The sequence below is a fragment of the Perissodus microlepis genome, chromosome 13 (genome assembly GCF_051167445.1).
Source record: "Perissodus microlepis isolate ML-2025 ecotype Zambia chromosome 13, ASM5116744v1, whole genome shotgun sequence".
Classification (NCBI taxonomy): domain Eukaryota; kingdom Metazoa; phylum Chordata; class Actinopteri; order Cichliformes; family Cichlidae; genus Perissodus; species Perissodus microlepis.
This window is the reverse complement of record NC_140473.1, coordinates 19,160,071-19,171,111: the sequence shown is the minus strand read 5'-3', so window position 1 is coordinate 19,171,111 and position 11,041 is coordinate 19,160,071.

Sequence of the window (11,041 nt, the reverse complement as noted above, 5' to 3'; positions counted from 1 at the left end):
ACATTACCACATCAGCATGTGTATACACATGTGTGTGTGTTTGCTCACAAGCATGCATGACCAAAAAGACCCATGTTCAAATGTTTGTCTCTGCCTGATTGTGTACATGTGTGTGCGCAGTCTTCCAAAAAAAGGTGATGAGACACGATATAAATTAACTCTGGGTTCTGCGTGCTGTCGTTTCGCACAGTTGAGTTTAGCTCAGGTCCCATGGAGTGATGTGGAACTTCCTGTCAAACAGGAAGCATTTAAACGTTGGCTAGAGAGTTATGGAATTGCCTGTAGAAACATATTGAAGGAGGTCAAACACAGAGGTCAGCGGTTTCCTTGACTTCCCATGTCAAGGTCCCACGCGTCAGACCCTTCAAGTTTTCTTTGTCTTGTGTTTTGTTTCAATTGTAACTTGCTCCAAAATTATTAATTACATAATTGTAATGAATGAATGTAAATAACTCCCTGTTTACATGTTATGGTAATCAAAAGTTTCCCAAAAAAATAGCAAATCAATCAAAGCATTTGATTTCATCCACATGACCTACCAAGCCAGAAGAATCTTTTTTTTTTTTTTTTGTGAGTGAAGGCCACACGCTCTGTCATGTAGTGTGTATGCTAACTCAAAAGGAAGGACAGGTCCTAGCGATTCGGTCGCTTGGGTTGATGTGACCAGGACATGGCCATGGCAGCAGTGAAAGCCCGGTTGAGCCATAGTGACACGTCGTCTCCATCCATCTTCAGTCTGAAACATTTTACGCTAACTGACAGAGCGTGGCGCTTGCTTACCCACCTCCCAGAGGAAATAGTCCAGACTGGTGTCTTCTTGACATGCACTAAAGAGTGAGCAGTCCAGAGGTCCAGAGGGGCATTGTGTATTCAGTCCAAGACGAAAGGTTAGATCCTCTGAAAAGAAAGAGTAGTTCAGTATATATTGTTGAAAGTGACAATGACTTTTTTTGGTGTGTTATTCAAGCAAATAAACAATTCTGTCAGTCCTTTCAGATTTTTGCCCTTGTTGCTGTTATTGTGAAAGTGATGCTGCATGCAAGAATAATGTGTGTATTTGTTATATGAAATTTTTCATATGGAATGTAGTAGATTAAGCTTATTGATAAATTACCAAAACAGAATTTTCTTAATAATTGTGCAATAAAAATATCTTACTGCATGTTAACTAATCTGTTTGAACAGGTAAAAAAAAGGCCAGTGCTTTTGCTTTTCCTAATTAATATTGCATATGTTTGACAAATATAAGCAAAAAATCTTTAAATATTCCACCTATGCAGTGTGCTCGCTGACAGACTAAATTTTGTCTACACTTCTGTTCATATCCTGTATCTCGGTCAGGTACCAAAAGAAGAGGGGGGGAGGTAGAAAAGGAGAATTGAGCAGTGGCTGTAGTAATAAATCACACGATCGCTGGTGACATTCATACAATACGGATACAGTGTTAACTCAATGAGTCGGACAGCCCTAGCCTGTTCCTCCATCCTGACCTTGCCTCCCTGTCGTAATCAATCATGTTGGCACGGCACACACGCTCCTTATTTATTATTACTCTGGACCCGCATGTACAGTAAACAATGAGTAGAATACATTCGAAAGACTGAGAGAGTGGGGCGCTATTATAAGAGAGGAGGTAAAGGTCCGGTGGAATAACCGGGGGGCATATATGTCCAGCTGGCTGGTTATAAGACTACTGAACAGGACAGTGAACAACCAGCATGGCCAATAGTGGGCTATATTGTGCAGAAATAACCAATACTAAGCGCACATTGCACCAAAAAGGTCCCATTATTGTCACTAGATAAAATTGTGCTGCTGTTGATGTTGTAAAACAACATAGTGTCATGTCTATTGGACTGCTTTTATTTTTTATTTTGTACATGAGTGGCAGCACTCTTGGATAAGTGGGCTCTTTTTAAGGGAAGGTGGTGTTAAAGCTTTTCTCAGGTCTGTCCTTACTTCTAGATCACATTAAGAAGCTGTCAGACAGATGTCACTTATTTCTATGCTGTTTGACTGTTTTCCTTTTTGAAATATTCTAATTTTGACTTCTGTTATTCTCAGGTAGCAGGTGTATATCCTGAGTGACAAACCATTTTCTTTGTAAAACTAATAGCTTACAAAGTAGTGTAAATTAACAATGACCCAATGTGAAGCCTTCATAACACCACCATAACAATCCATGAAAGCCAGCCAAGCCAGACATCATACAGTCCCATATGTAGCCTATGCAGGGGGCCTGTCTTGGCAACAAAACAGGGCCCCCATGTACAGCAGAGGGCCCTGAACTCTTCATGAAGGATGGCTGGCTATGAGGAGGGCCGAGGGGGAGTCAGTTTAAAACACATACCATATGCAGTTAGGAAGAGCCTCATTTATCAGCCCCTGAAATTCCTTGGTTTTTACACCTCAGACCCCCCAGCACTTTCTCTCCTCCCTGAGGGGTTAGCCACCTCCTAACTGTACACCGCAGATGACAGGTCGCTGAGACCTGGCTTTAACTGCAGACCACAACTCGGATTTGTCTCTCCGTGGAAATAAGAAAGAACTGATTATGTAAGAAATCTAGTGATATGCTGTTCATCGGTAAGCATTCGATAAATAAACCATGAAATAAATTGCATAGATCCTGTTGCAGTTTAGAGCTTATTTTTTTGTTTGGTTTTTTTTTTCCTCTTAAGTCCATCAACCTTCCCTGTCTTTTTTCGCCCTTCTCCTGCCCTTCCTGTCCAAACTCTTCTTCGCAGTTGGACATCATCTGGCCCGTGAATGGCACATTGTTATGCCTGTTCCTCAGTGGCCATCTGAGCAGATGCCATGAGCAGCCGCAACACTGGTCCCTGCACAAGGTTGGTAGCTCACATTCAACACGAGGCTGTAAATTACATCCCGCTAACACACAAACACTCTGCGCTCAACTGAGTTTCAGCAGTTCAGAGCACCACTGAAGAAGCATAGCATATCCTGATTTTGTTTCAGCGAAGACCAGTTTCAGGCAGCGGGGGAAGTGGCCCCTGTGGTGCACAACCATGGCCTAGACGAAAAGATCATGCACAGACAGCTGGGCTTTGAACTTCTTACCCCCACGTTCCTGGGGTCAACAGCTTGGTGGCCGCAAGGGTCAGCCAGCAGCAAGAAGCCGTCTTCTAGTAAACTGCCGGACTTATTTTGACTGGGTCCCTGTGGCACGATTACCCCATGGTGACTGGAGGTGCTCCTCTTCTGAGGGATCAGGTGAAGCAAAGTTTAGAAATAACACTTGAATAATATGCCTGCACATTACAGTGCAAGCAAGGAAAAAAAAATGCTACAAATGCTTTCTTTATTTGAAGTCTCTTTGATTTAAGACTTAAACAATTATAAAATACCTGCCAACAGTTTCATGTTTTATCTGAGCAAAACTTCAAACAAAATCACAGAGTTAAGCTTGCTAGAAGTTCAGTAAATAACACTATAGATCTGAGATGACACACAATAAAGTGTGATTTGTTATGATCCAGGGAAATACATGGCTCAAAATCCAATCAAAGATATCACCAAAGTGTATTTGAGGAAGAATCATCCTTGTTGCGACTTGCTACAGACAATATTTACACACTCAAATCCCACGTCTTGTCAACGGATGCATAGTGGATTGCTAAGATATATGGGTTACTTTATTCATAGCACTTCAATTACAAAATCATGTATTGGGGGAAGAATAAATTAATAATAAAACCCCCTATCTGAACTTCTAATATTTTGCTTGGCGAAGGGAAACGAATTACCCTTTTCAGAACTGATGATGTATTGCTAGCGTTTGATCCTTGGAGGTTTAACCATGCTCACATTCATTACTTTCAAGTGCTGAGGTGTATCTGCAATTAGAAGCACCTTGCAGTGGATTTCTGACACTCCCGCAGACTTGAAACACCAGATCATAGAATCATCACAGCATTATACTGCAGGAGAGGGGACGGTGTCTCCTTCGAATGGAGGCAAAGATGTGGGGGGGTTGGGCGGTGGGGTGGGTGCGGGTGCTTAATTTAACCATGTGCCCATAAGTGAGGGGAGACGGTAAGCAAATGAGGACCTTTCATTAAATCAAAGGTGATTTTTGTTCTGCTAATGGGTGCCCCAAAAATCTAGTACAGCAGCGAAACATGTGATCATTCTCTGTGGAGCCTGCTATACTGTTACCGACCGGTCAGGGCTATTCTTATTACAGTATGCATAATGTAATGAGCATGCTTGTTTAATTTAATCACACTGAGTGGACTGTGTTAGGATTTCTTTGAAATGACAAAGCCATACAAGAATTTGGTTTGACAAAAAAAAGAAAAAAGGAATAAATAATAAAACCAATCAACCAACTTGCCTAGTAAATGCATTTGCATTTTCACAAATGGCAACCATTTACATGGTATGGTGATTTCCTAACATGGAGACACATAAGCGTGTGTGCTTCTGCAGTGTGTGTGTGTGTGTTTCTTCACCGTACAGTCCAATTTCAAATGTGGATGTCCAACTCTCAAATGCTTTTGGAATTATTGTTCTCAAGAATTGCTGTCATCCTCAAGTCCTGGTCATGGCAGGGCCAAAGCGGCCACTGTTGTGAAACACCTCAGAGAAGCAAAGGAAGTTTAGCCAAAAAACACGCTGAGCCATTATGTTAAAGTAAACGACAGCACTTCCTAATGTCATTTGGCAGAGCTAGCGCTCAGCAATTAGGGCCTCTCTTAATGCGACGCTGGGAGCATTTCTCCTCAAGGTTAGCGCCTCATTTCCCCACGATGGGTCTGCAGGGCCGCACCAGATGCATTGTGGGAGCTGGGGGGCGCGAGTTAGGACAGGTGTCCGCCACCTTGGATATCTCCCCTCGCAGCTGGCACCAGCTGGCACCCCCAGTGCCCCATCCGGACGGTCTGCTCTCCCTTCTCCGTGGAGGAGGAGGAGGAGGAGGAGGAGGAGTACGAGGGGGGCATGTCAAGGGCAGACCTGGTACAAGCTCACTCACAGGGCACCCATGCCATGACATGACCTGGCCACTAGGGGACCTGCCAGCAGTGAGGGGTAGGAGTAATGCGGTGCAGCCATGCTCGTTCGGAGACCTGCTCCACCATCCCTAATGGACCGGCGATGATGAGGCCCAGCAGTGCCAGAGGGTCAGAGGCAGCTTCTGTGGAGGACGCTGCTCTTCCCACTAGAGAGCGGAAGATGTCATGTCTGAAGGTGGTCTCTCTGGATGCACAGCAGCTATTTTGCAAGGAGGTAAATCGTAGAAGAATTACTGTTTCTCCAAATTACAAACAAGAATCCATGGAAATGATATTGTGAATGTACATGCATAGATTTAAACAATTATTATTTATGTACACATTAACTAACACTAACTATTTTAAATTTATACATAAAATTACAGTAATATATTTTTTAAAAGAAATTTCTTTTTAATTTTTGGGAGAAAAACACAAGGAAAATGTATATTCATACTTATAAATCTCCCCACTTTAGTAGTTAAATAATATTTATTTTCAAAACATGAAAAAAAAACACAGATGCAGTTTTTTTCTTTTGCTTTCTTTGTGTGGGGTTAAGGTAAATTATTATGAATGCAAACTGGCTGACTTGTCTCCAGTCAGGAGAAATCACTTCACATTATAAGCACATTATGTTCCAGGCAATACCACACAGTGCTTTTCTACTCATGATGTGAGTTAATTCACTTAATATGTCTTTAATGGGAAGAGGCTTTTCTTAGTGTAAAATGGTTTCAACGCTGACCATTATCTGAAATCAAGCCTAATGATGGCTCCGGTTTATGATAATGACCATTATCACACACGCCACTATCATGCCTGCCAACTGATCAAATGATCTTGCATTTCTTAGCAGCGGTCTGAATTTGTTAGTCATGTAAATTTAAGCCCTTGATGAAGCGTACCCCCCATTTCTCCTCACACCCCTTCTGTATAATATTAGACATCTGATGCTTTTGCTGCTGTTGTGCAGACCTTATATTGAACTAAGCCTGCTTTTGAAGTTCCTAACAGCATATAGCGTATCAACTTTGCCCTCATCAGCCCTTAATGGGCAAACAGAAGCGTGCAGGAATTTCATAGTCTCCTTAGTTAACACAGTCATCAGCTTCAGTATATTAAGGTAACTGTGAGGCAATAATAATAATTTGTAATAACACACACTGGCTCTTGGTATCTGATGCCACATGAATCCTTTGAAGTGCAGACTGTTGATTACTGTAAATGAGAGCTGTTTCAGGGTGGATTGTGGGTAATTATATGCAGTGCACCCCAGGGAGCAGTGCTAGGACCCAGGGGACAGCAGTTCCACAGGAGAGTGAAGCACAGACAGAGCAACACATGCTGGGCCACCGATTCCCAGCATGAAACAAGTCAACAGGCCTGTCTTTTATTTCTAATGTCTGTGATTTACATGAAAGAACCACTGTCACCCAACCGCAACAGAGTGTTGTATACCGCAGTTTGATTGACAGGATTTCATATTTCACTTGTCCCTGCACCCCCTACTCCCTCCCTAAACAACTTGATGATGATTGCAGCATTATATCATAAAGCATATTGCCAGTTTAGCTGCTATAACTCCTCTGCATGTAGTATGCAACACGGATGAAAAAAAAATCTGTTACACTCTGAAAAATCCAAAAGATAAATTATAAACTAAGTGTGAATTTAAATTAATGATAGTTCTAATTATAATATGAAAATGTATCCAGTGGCTCTTGTTTTTTTTTTTTTTATTTAAAACGTCAATCACATGCAAAAACAAGACACATAATATTAAACACTTAATAAATTTGCACTTTAACATAGTAGCAAGCAGACAGAGAAATTAACGTGAAGTATTTGCTGTGTGTAGACATTAATTATTATAAATGCATTAAGAATGTTGTCAAGCTTTACAGAGGCTAACGGGAGCACGCTAATTTCTATTTACTGTCTGCAAACCGTATATTGTTTATTTACAAACTGCAATCTAATTGCAAGTGTTTATTAATTTATCAACTACTACTCCTTCTGTGGACAGCCATATGAATGTTTGCGTATAAAAATAATAAATAACTCAATTGTAAAACACAGACTTTCAGCGGTATGTTTATTTTTAAGTGAAATTGTAAACAAAGTAAGCTAATGGATATTTCAAAACTGCCCTAGTATCTTCAAGCAGCTAAATTACAGCGTGCTGTAAAATATCTATTAAATGTTTATGTGCTGCCTCCAAATGCTAAACATGCAACGCTAAAGGCACCGATTTTTCCGAGTACATATTTTCTAATTGTCCTTATCTATCAAATATACATTGAAAATTGAATTCAAATTAGGATGCAATGTGAAGCAAAGTTTCCAATCATGCTGGGAGCCCTGCAATCTCTTTCTCTTCACTTGAGCTCATTTCTCCACTAATGACTTTGCCCTCTGATGCAAGCCAAGGGATCATCAAAGGTCCTTGAAACAAAAAGGGAAATATAGCAATTACTGGGACTTTCATCGGCGAGAAAGAGATTAAAAACCCCGTGGTTGTATAAGCACCCGAGAAGCAAACCGAGATCTGTTTCACTATCAAATGTATATTCAAGCACTTCACTGCAAACGTTATTCATCAACATGTTCTTCCTTTCACCACTCTCATTCATTTTTTTTCCATGCATGATAATAGAATCAAATGTATTATGTATTACTAATCACATGATAAAAGCCTGTGGTGCTAGTAATGCATGTAGATTCCAAAATGCTGTGCATGTACAAGAAAAGTCATTGCCTTTTTAACAGTGGCCTGAGGGAATGGAGTTGTCCCTTAGCCTCCATAACCATTGACACAAAAGGTCCCCTAACAATTTCAAATTACTGCTTTATTTCTCTCTTATATAATCCACCCACATTATTAAATCTACCACCTTCTGGGACTTTACTGATACAATAATATTACAGTGCTAAGATGTTTACATTCGAGACGCCAGCTTTCCTTGTTATAAACATGTATGCCCTTAGGAATTGTGCAATACGTATGCATACTACTTGGCCTAAATGAGGCACAGGTCATTTTTTTTTAAGAGGGGTCAATATTACCTCAAGCAAGGGGCCAAGGCCAACACCAGAACCTGACTGAGCAGAAAATGGCTCCTGATTCTTACAGATGAGATCTATTATACATTAAACATGCTTGTAAATATTCACTAGTCAGACTATTCAAATGGAAAATATGGTTTAGGTCAAAGGTCTATGAAAATGTTGTCTCCAGAGGAAGTCCCCTTAGAATAGAGGCAATGATGATAACAGGGAGAAACACCCATAGGGGACTAGGGAGAACATTAAGAGTTGTTTTACATGTTTGACTGTGGTGCAGCGATGATACCAGGGAGATAAATGATGGGCACTTATTAGACTGGACTGACCTAGAGTTATGTACCATGCCTAATGGAATGTAACACTCCCATCAATTTTACAAGGCCAGGCTGAATTACAATGAATTAGTGTCCAATAAAGTTTTCTAAATAATTTCGTTCAACTAGTTTATTAGCATAAAGGATTTTTTTAAAATGTAATAATGTCCGAACAGGTATTCTTATTTAACACGACCACGCTTATTGAAATCTATGAATAGCAAAGCGCAGAAGGTACAGAATAATATGTGAACATCAGTTTTATTAGTGGTTTGTCTCACTGACAGGATCACATGGCTTGAAAATTATTTCATCATGTTCGAGTCCAACAGTGGGACCACGGTGTTATCTTCTATTTTTGTCTCTCTCAGCCGTATATTTCAGAGGCCAGGAACAATGTAGTCTGACAGACATATTCTTTATGAGGGGCTCGTGGTCTCTCTAATTTGACACAGTTGTCAGAGATAAAGCTCCTTAGAGAGTGTGGCCATGCTCTGGGTAAGAATGGGGATTAAATTAACACCCCCACCTTCACATTCTCTGACCCCAATACTGGAGAATAAAACATACACGGTGACTCACTTCAACACCCCAGATCTCCCCTCCAACTTCATCTTTGAATGTATTTGGAGTTTATTCCTAAATAAAACAATGATACTCGGCTTATAGGTTAATATTATTCAAATCCATATTATAAAACAGCTTTGCAAAAGTGACCAAGAGCATAAATTCAGTCTGCTAAAAATAAAAAAATACATAAAAAATTATTTTTACAATCAAATTTAATTATATGAGGAAACAGTGCTGCATACCTTCAGGCATTTTTTACGATAAATGTGACCAGTAAAAGCAACACAAAACAGCTTACAGAGTGTAACAATACACTCCCACTCCTCGGTAGCTTCCTATCAAATGACCCGAGCACGTAAAATCAAATCAACACTGGAATGGATCATATCAAATTCTAATGAAAACATAATATGCTCTTAAAATGTGTGTTGGCCCGGCAGCCAGTCATCCAGAGAGTCTCCCCCAGATGACGTGATGAATAGGGAACACCGATGGAATATGCATCAAAGTCGAGCTCATGATTTATGTAATAGCAGTCACTTGGACACTGATTAGCTGCTCTGTCAAGCGTGTAATACGAGAGGCACAACCCCTGGTTTATCAGTCATTTATCTGAAGTGCGTCCTGATATTATCACTGGATCCTAATGTCATCATTATGCCGCACAGCATGTGCGGGCCAGTGTGTCATGGTGCCGGCGACACTGCCTGTCAGGAGTTCAAGCCTCTTCATTTGCAAAATGCTCAGACATTCATAGCACTATGTCAACAGTAAAATAGAGAAGCCACATCATACGAGAGATGGAGGGACAGAGGCACACAGGTACACTAAATAAGTGGACACAAGAGGATACAGGGAAATTTTGTCACCTCTTTGTGGCCGTGGAATTGCTTATATGATCATCAGGCTAATTCTTTTGAGAGGAGTGGAATAACAAAGTGTCAGAGTAAAAAGAACAAAATAACAGGTTGCTTCTTTTTTTTTCTGCGTCTGCTTCGTGGTTTGATTTAGAGGAATAGACACATCTACTGTACACTTGGTACACAAAAGACCTCCTCAATGTGCAATGTGAGGCCCACAGAGCCATTTTTCCTGATTAAAATGCACACTCACACACACCACTGTGTGAGATGATGGTGGTTGTTCAGTCTGTCAGGACTTTCCTGTTCTCCTAAAGAATATCTGATATCATAAATGACTTCAACTCCTCCCACGCCAACATGCGAGCGAGGCTGCAAACACAGGAAAAGAGAGCAAGACACAGACTGCCAGTATATGACTGAGCTATGACAATCATACATTACCGGATGGACAAAACTGCTAATAAACAATCGCTGTCATTATTACAAAAAAAGGTTAGGGCTGTTATTCTCGCAAACATCTGGTGCTGTACACTAAAAGGAAGCTGTGCAACGTATAAGTCCGTCAACACCTCACACAAACAAAAATAGTGAGGGAAACTGAACAGGAAAAGGAGCTCTTTGAGTCCCAAACAAAAGATATCAGCCCGGCTGCCAACACAGACAGGGCACCACACCTTGGCAATGATGCCGCTCACAATCAAAGGAACAGTCGTCATCAGTGGAGCCGTGTTTTTAAAGGATATCTTTAAAAGATTGAAAATATGTGTCATTATGGAAAACAATTGAGCCTGGAGCCTTTAGTATACCAAGTTGTTATGTCACTCACACGCACTTTAGGTTGTTTATTTCAACACATAATGGCAAATATGCTTCCTGTTTTTTAACATTAGAATTTTTGCACACCTCATAATAAATGTATATGATTGTAAAATGTGTAAAGCAGCCTTGATGAGCCGGTGGTAATTAAGATTAGCACACAACAAAAATTGCATTACAAAAAAATAAATAAATAATAAAATCTGTCTTAGAAAATATTTAAAATTGCACATTTCTGTCATTTTTAGTAAATGCAATAAAGCAAACACGGAACGGCTTTAGTGGCTGCCACATATGATAATTGTCTGGCCACTGAATGCAGCATTAAAATGATTTCAAACAGTATGGCTCAGAAGATCCAGCAGAGGGGGCTGCTTACTGCAATCATATGCTG